Source organism: Falco naumanni, chromosome 2 (genome assembly GCF_017639655.2).
Source record: "Falco naumanni isolate bFalNau1 chromosome 2, bFalNau1.pat, whole genome shotgun sequence".
NCBI classification, from domain to species: domain Eukaryota; kingdom Metazoa; phylum Chordata; class Aves; order Falconiformes; family Falconidae; genus Falco; species Falco naumanni.
The window spans coordinates 121782110-121790298 of record NC_054055.1 but is presented as its reverse complement, the minus strand read 5'-3'; the positions used below and the strand labels follow the sequence as shown (position 1 = coordinate 121790298).

Here is an 8189-nt window from a genome sequence, read left to right as displayed (position 1 = left end):
CTTACCTAGCAGAAGGGGCGGCACCAAATGCTCGCGGGTACTCCACTTCGTTCAAGCTAACCAGTTGCTCTACATCCCTCCCCCACCTTCTTTTTTTCCAGTTTGAGACATTTTTTTGTGATTAGAGACTTCCTTTCCCCTGAATTTTACGCACTTCTGCATTTCTGGCAGAGCTTAATTCCCAACAAAGATACATTTTGCTAACAGCTTGTAACCCTGGAATGGAAAATAAGCTTTTCACATGGAAAAATATTTGCCCAGAATGACCTTAGTTTTAGGCTTAGAACAAGGAACCAGAACAAGAGAAAGTACGCAAAAGCGTTGGGAGCACATGATCACCCATCTCCCTTGACAATTTGCTTGAACTGAGTGAAAAAGGATTTGTTCCTTATGGAAAGCAGAAATGTTGGATACTTGAAGGGGCACGGTCCACGTGCTGCTGCTTGTGAGACCAAACCACCCTGTGTATAAAAAGACAAGACGCCGAGGATGTCTTGACTAGTAAAATCCAGATGGCTGGAAACCTCTTCTGAAAATCTCTGGGGATGTATGCAGAACGAAAATAAAAATATCTGTGCTGGTCTGGAAATGCACACACAATGTCTGGTTTGTATTTCTTAACAGGGGTTTACCTTTGCATCAAGTGGACTTCGTCACTCGCTGCTGAAGAGATCTTCCTAACAGGCATGCACTTCCCCGTATCAGCCCAGGGTAAGCCTTCCCCTTCAGTGCAGACCTCTCTGCACTGGGACAGGCATTCTCTGGTTGCTGTATGTGCCTTGATTGTGACCCCAAGGGTGTGCACAGTGGTCCCCAGCACGATGGCAGGGCTGCAGTGAGTGTCAGTCTTACCGCTTGCTTTGAATTAGCTTTTATTGCTTTGGAATAGCTTTTGTCGTGTTACTTTGCTACAGGGGTGGACACGTGGTACCTTGTGAGACTGGGTTTGCAGGTGAGTGCTACCATTAACCTGCATAGTTTTTCTTTTGATGGTAAGGTATGTAGCTTTATATCCTGAGTTCTCCAAACATGGGCTTTTGTGACGGGAAAAGAACAGCAGTGATGCAAGGTCCTCTCAAGAAAGGCACTAACAGCTTAGTCGCTATTCTCTTCCCTTCCTCTGCTCTCTCTAAAGCTTCCACATGCGGCACAGAACTGTGTTTTGCACCCTTACAAGCATCCTGTCTCTCTGCTGAAGCACATATGCACTTGCACTCCATGGATGATCAAGCCTGGCTGCACCCTGGCTATTCGCTACGGGTGTGCCGCCTTTTGGAACAGGGTCTGGATGTTATGACAATATAACTCGGCGATAGCAAAGTAATGAAAACAAATAGTTAGTCTTCACATTCTGGCTCTTGGAAGAGGGATATGCCTAACAGCGGGAAGTCAGGGTTTACCTACAAACAGGTGGAACCCAAACCACAGTAGGTGTGAGCTCCACTCGGCTCCAGACTGTTACATCAGCAATCCACAGAAAACATCTAAGGGTTTTAAGTAAGAGGGTTCTAGAAATAGTATGTGTGCATTAGTAACAATTATTTTTTTTCTGGGAGTGATTAATGGAAAATGGTAGTGGTGCTAAGTAGTTGGTCTCCCTTCCAGCTCTGTAGTATTTGTATTCCTTTGCCTTGCTTATTGCTTTATGAGGATTTTTTTCCCCTGCTTTTGTTTGTAAACAAGGCAGCAGATGCCAGGACCTAAAACCTCTTAGAGATCTAATCCAAAAGCCGTGAAAGTCGGTGATTAGCTTGCTTATGAGAACCAACTAACAAGCTAATAGCCAGGCATTATTTTCTGACCTGAAACAGAGGTTGGGTAACTCTTCCACACCTTTACAGCAGTAAACTGGGCTATGTTTTTGTAATCCATACGGACTGGATAGTTGACCCTTTGCTCCCTCTCTCCTACCAAAGTGTTTCTGAGTGGTAATGGTGTATAATTTTTAATGAGAAACTGTGGATTTGGAGTGAAAGAAATTTTACATGAACTGCGGTTGGTCCCCCAGTCAACTTTTGACCTTTTTTTTTGTTGAGGGGAAACCTCAGCAGTATCTGCAGAGCACTGGTTTGTCGATTCTACTGCATGCAGCCTGCTGAGAGCCGCTGTGCTTAGCCTGCCTCGCCTGCCCGCAGGCCTCCCATGTCCTTGGTGCCCAGCCGTGCCCCTGCCCCTGCTGTGGTAGCTCGCTGCCGCACTAAAAGTCTAAAATCTTCTGAGTGTCTCCCCTGCACCTCCCCGATTGAGATGGCGAATGCTGGTTTGGTCTGTCCAAGTTTCTCCGAAAGGAGATCTGGTGGAAATGGCAGCAAGAGTATCTTTTCCTTCTTTGTTTTCTAAATTGGACAAAAAATTACCATGATTTGAAAATACTTGCCTCTTTGGTAGGGCTAAAACCGGGGTCTGCAGGTTTGTAAGAGGCCAACAGCATCTCCTGGTTGCTGACACATCTACCTGCTGTCGCGGAAATGAATAGCTGAGAGCTGCTGAGCCAGGGGGACACCACATCTCACAGATGGTGTTCGGATCAGCCAGCTTGTGACACGCGATAGAAATGTTTCTCTTTGGATCTAGAGTAACCATGAAAATGTCTCATTATAGAAAATGTCAAGGCATTTTCCATAACAGCCCCAATTTTGCCGTGTTATTGCTCTTCCTGCTTCAAGAAAAGGCTTTTTGGCAAGTTCGATTAGCGCGGTGCTACAAGTCAAGCCGGCTGAAGGAGCATCTCCTGTGTTATGGTTTGTACTGGCCAACGCGTGCGTCGGCGGGCGGTGGGCATGTCCCCTGCTGCGGGGTTAGCTGTCGGTATAACCCTTCAGCCATGGAATTCCCACTGTAGCCCCCTCTTTGCACGCTGGCGGGACGTGAGTTGGAGTGGCACCTCCTTCCGCGTGGCCCCGACGCCACCCTGAGCAGCTCGGTGCGTCGGGAGCCGTTCTCCCCCGCCAGCCCGGCCGCTCTTACGTGACTCGGCAGAGTTCACCGCAAAGCCTCGGTGTTGACATCAGAAATATGACAGCTCTCATCCGGCCGCAGCCATTCCCAAAAGCCCTGGCCGGTGGCCCGAGTTACCTGAAGCAGTTACTAATTAATTGGTGATGACGCAAATGCTGGGTCCGATTTCAGCCGGCTCCCAGGCAGGAACGACCTGCTCAACTGTTATTGCTTCCCGTATCCTGGTGGCAGGCAGGCTGCAAATTCTCCAGGTGCTGCGCTCCTGCCATAGCTGGGTCATATTGGAAGGTGCATTTCATTTCTTTCGGAGGGAAATATCTCTTTCCTGTGGCCTTTGCTCTGATTTAAACCTGTGGGATTTTTTTTTTTTTTACCCCACCCCTATTATATGTAGAAACTGTTCCTGGTGCCTGCCTGAGCATCATTTCACATATGCTCACACCACACACTTTTGTTATTATCCAAAACTGTCAAAAACCATATTCAGTGGCTTAGAGGCTCTCCTTTGCACCCACAGCCCAACTCTCCTGGAGCAGGCACATCATACAGGACTGTTTCCCCATGGCTTGTGCGCTACCCCATTGACCTCATTAAACTGGAGCTGTCCTCTGCACCACTGGTAATGCTTGTGGAAAACTGCTGCAACAGCTGCTCAATAGCACTTGAGGCACTTTTATATGTCTTTATTTACGTTTTCACTTCTGATTTGATCATTATAGCAAATGCCATGTGATGTGATTTATGCAATGGTCAGAGCATAAGATCTGTTCGGGGGATTAGTGGTGGGAAGCCCTTGACCACAGCCCTGGCCTCCTGCCCAGCCTGATTCTGTCATGTGGAGTTGGTGGCTCTGCCTCCGTCTCCCTGTGTAAGATGATAGTAATGGGGGGACTGCAACGCTTAGGGGTCTATCAGCCTAGTCTCACCTGCCATTCAATTCCTATGATTAGTGGGAGAGAAGCGAGGCAGAAACACGGAGCAGAGGCTGCTGAGGTCCCCTGGGAACCGGTGGTGCAGCTTCTGCAGCAGTCGTCTTGCTCCGGTTGGTCTCTCGGGGGAGAGGTTCAGGCTGGGTGAGCAGCTGTGGTAGATACCGTCTGTACACGACCCTGAGAATATTTTCTGCATGGCTTTGTCACTTGTATGGTTTTTCAGTTCTGTCTAAGCTTTTTGCAAAACAAGTGAAGTGGAGCAAAAAGAGAAAAAAAAGCTCCTTGTTTTTAATGGTAATGTTTAAAAATAATATAAAACTGCCTTCAGTGGCCAAACCACAGAAATTGCCATGCAGATCCAAGAGCAGGTGTGCCTCCTGGAGCTACTGGAACGGCATCAGAAACCTGCTGGATCTCCAGTAGAAAGTGTCCTCTTAATTCTGGGTCAAATTCTGCTCCAAATGCGGTTGAGAGCAAAACTCCTATTTACTTTAATGCTTGCTGGCTTTCATCTATTGTTTTTGGAATAAACTGAGATCAGACGTGAGAAGCGCAAAGTACGTATGTTAGGGCAGGAGGAAGCCAGCGATGTGCTGGGAGAGGATGGGAATGAACCAGTTGGTATGTCCAGGTCCTTGGGGTGAGACCTTTCAGGAGTGTACCACAGTGAAGGATACCCCTGGTCTTTCGGCATGAGGTTATGGTTTTCCATTCTTGCTTAACACTTTTCTGAATTCCACCCACAGCCCTCCCGGAGGCGGCAGCCAAACGCCCACGTTGCACTCGGCCGTGGCCCACCCCAGCAGGTCAGGGCCGTGGGCTTTTGTGTTGCTCCCTCCAGCCAAGCCGGTGGCTCTGGGGGAGCCACCCCGGTGCCCACCTTGTGAACGTGACCGGCCTGGCAACATGGCTCCGTGCCTGGCACCAGCAGCGGCGGTCCTGCTGCATTACAGGCATCCCTCCACATGCATGGGCAGGTGTTTGTGCTTAGCTGGCTTCAGGGACTTGAAGCTCCATCAAAAAACATATTTAACTTCTTCAGTTTGGGACGTGCAGAATTTCAGCCATTTTTTGTGCTGTGGAAGTCATCCCACCCCTTCAGGAGCGGCAGGCTGGCTGGGCTGAACACATTCCTGTATGGTGATGGAAGCAGGGGGAGAAAGCAGGTAAGTTGTGTGCACAGGTTACTAAAGGATGTATTTCTTAATTCAATTTCCTAAGCGTACAGCCAGCCCAGTTTTTGGGTCAGTGTGGCTGTGAGGTGGTAGGTCATGGTTAACACTAATGTCCAAACAGATTCAGACCGTACACCACTCTCCTCCTCTCTATTTGTACCCCTTGCAAACTTCACAAATAATTGACCTGTTATTCAGTGGGAGAGCTGCTTGCCCGCCCACTTTCCTCCCCCTTATTTCCCAAAACATTGCCTTTCACTTAAAGCCTTCCAAAACATTTCAAACTTGATACACCAGAGTTCTGAGCACCCTGGCCCCGGTTCAGCAGAGCATTTAAACGTAGGAATAACTTCATTTGAAGTCAATGCAATTATTTGCATGCTTCAGTTGCTATGGAGTGAATTGCTCCATATTCAATAGGGTGGAGGCCATCGAGCCCCTGCCTGGCTGCGCCGCGCGGGTCGTGGGATGGGGAGGAAGGCTCGGGCAGCTCCTTCCAGCGCTCGCACTGCCGCAGGACACAGGGAAGCAGCAGCTAGAAAGGCTAGTTCTGGGCAGGACGGGGCTGTGGTTCCCCAGTGCTGCATTGTAAAAGGCTTGTTTTCATTGTATTCTTATCAGAGCTTGGGAGATTATTCTTATCAGCACCTGTAACATTTTTTATCAGCTTGAAAGATGATTCTTTTATACCAGGGCAGCTGTGAGCCTCTTGAGGCCCTTCCCCTTTATTTACCTCTCTGCTGCACTGCTCTGCTCTGCCTCTCTCCCATCAGCGTTTGCCCTTTGATATGAAAGCTCGGAGAAGACTGACATTTAAACACCTAACACCAGGCTGGAGCTGTTTTACAGTGTCAGATGCCTGGATGTGTGATTTAGAGCACAGTCTCTTAGTTCCCAAGTGAAAACATGGCTCAAGTAGGGCTCCAATGCCTGTTTTAGGAGCTTTAGCCCAGTGGTGCTCGTTTCTGACATCCCAGGCTGGTGGTAGAACAGATTGGTATGCAGCCGTGATGTTATCTGCGCTACCTCAGGCTGCTAGTTTGTGGTCAGGGACGAGCTGAGCAGCTCTTTGGGACAGGAACATGCTCCTATTAGGTGTGGAGTCCAGAGTAAGACTGGAGCTCCTGAATCCTCCTGGAAACAAGCAATTTATAAATAACAACAACAACAATAATAAACAATACTCATTGCCATCATCATCATCGTTGTAGTTCTGTTTCATCTTCTGGGTCAAAACCCCCAACTTGACCAATATCCACGTACTTGTATTTCGGTGTCCTTGTCTGGAAACCTTGGCAGAGCCCTAGCCCAGTCCTCCATGGAGGAGTGGTGATGGGATGGCATCAGCAGATGCTCCGGGCCATGGTGATGGGGTGGCATCAGCAGAAGCTCTGGGCCTTTTGCAAAGACTGCCTGTGCTGCCAGCAGGTTTCCTTCGCTGCGAGCAATGCGAGAGACTCCATAGGATAGCTTTTGCTGTGCCTGTTAGTGTAAGAGGTACATGTGTATCATCCCAAAGGTGAGACCGCAGCCTCAGAGCTGCCAGACAGGGATTTGGGCTGCAAAAGGTCTCCCAAAGCGGGCCCCAGAGGCCCCCATGTGAAACACCCAGTGCAAGCACTGGAAGAGCAACTACATCTGCACCAGCCACCGGTGCAGGGCCAACGCGGGCTCAGGAGCGTGTCCCCTGGGCAGCCACCCCGCCTGGCTGCCCGTGTGCTGAGCCCAGCCCTGGCTCCCAGGGTGGGCAGTGGGTCTGCCTCCGCGGGGGCTGTCCTCCCAGGCAACAGTGACAGTCCCCGGTTGCTGGCCGGGGGGCAGGAAGGCTGGCAGTGGGGCACAAGCCGTGCCGTGACACTTGGCTCTGGACCTGGACCCTTTTTCTTCCTGTCTTAACAACAGTCAGAGACCAGCCTTGGTCGTTCATGTTTGCAGTGTAAGAGAGTCCCAAGAAAATTGGTGAATGCTCGATATTTTTTATTTTCTCACTCTCCCCCGTTAGTTTCCCCACTAACAGCCTGTGCATGGGGATCTGCCCGGTTTTGCTGGTGCTGCTGAGATAGCAGGGGTGGCTGAGCGAGCATCCCGGCACGAGGCACGTAGCCGTCTCCACACGCCACGGCAGCCGGGTCAGAGACATCTCTGTCAGCAGCAAAACGCCCTTCTGCTCCTTCCCTCTCACTCCATGTTCTACTGTGCCACAACCAGAAAAGGAGCAGAAAAAGTGTCGTGGTGAAGCGACTGGCCAGGAGAAGGAAAGGAAACACCAGAAAACCACCGAAGGGAGTTGTCTGGAAATAACTGGTTGTGTTCCTGTCCAGCATTTTCAGCAGATAGATAAAAATTGGAGCTCATTTCATACCTGAAGCTGGATGAGTGAAGAGATTGCAAGGCACACGTGCAAGGAGCCAGGTCAAAGCTCTGCCTTGGCTTGGGGTCCTGCCCCAACAGCGGCTGCGGCACTGGGATGGTGAGGTCGAGCTTTCTCCCCCAGCACATTCGGCTCGAGGGGAGCAGCCTGCACCCCACTGCTGCCCCGCCATGCTCCCAGTGCTGCAGCTTGGCACCAGTGCGGAGCACCCCGGTGGGGTGTGCGGAGCATCCCTGTGGGGCACATGGAGCATCCTGGCGGGGCATGTAGAGCACAGGATCATGCCCCAGGGGTGGGCAGCACTGACCCTGGGCACAGGCAGTGGGGCAGACACGTGAGCACATCTCTTTCAGCTGGGGCCAGCCATAGCCTCCTCAGCAGCAAGGCCCTGCACGTGTTTTTGGAAGCGCTTTGAGACTGTTTCTCCCGAGGGCTGTTGCTGTCTGGGCACAACGCAGGCAATAAAACCCAATGGCAGCAGTGCCGCTGGGCCCTCGTGTGTGGCTCCCTCTCCACTGGCAGATGCAGCCTGAATTTAAGTTGCCTAGCCCTCCCCATATGTTTCCTGGTTTTGGCAATTTTTAACTCCACCAGACTCCACCAGCCTCCACCGGGGAGAGATGCCCAATGGGTTCCCTCTGCCCCCCTCTCCCCGCAGGGCGCCCGTCCGCAGATGGCAAAACCACACTGGTGAGTCCCACAGAGCCGTGCCAGCTTCTGCAAATGGGGTCACGGCGGCTGCACCGGGTTCGT

At 50.9% G+C, this 8189-nt stretch overlaps 1 long non-coding RNA gene across 3 annotated transcripts; it reads left to right on the top strand.

Moving 5' to 3' along the window:
• Positions 1-711: 711 nt before the first annotated feature.
• LOC121083135 lies at positions 712-7975 on the top strand. 3 transcript variants are annotated; one of them, XR_005826249.1, is made up of 3 exons: positions 712-952; positions 3476-5056; positions 7083-7975. It is a non-coding gene; the product is annotated as an uncharacterized LOC121083135 (long non-coding RNA). The 3 variants fall into 3 exon arrangements; XR_005826248.1 differs by having other exon boundaries at positions 3476-7975; XR_005826250.1 differs by having other exon boundaries at positions 712-3246; positions 3476-7975.
• The last annotated feature ends 214 nt before the right edge of the window (positions 7976-8189 follow it).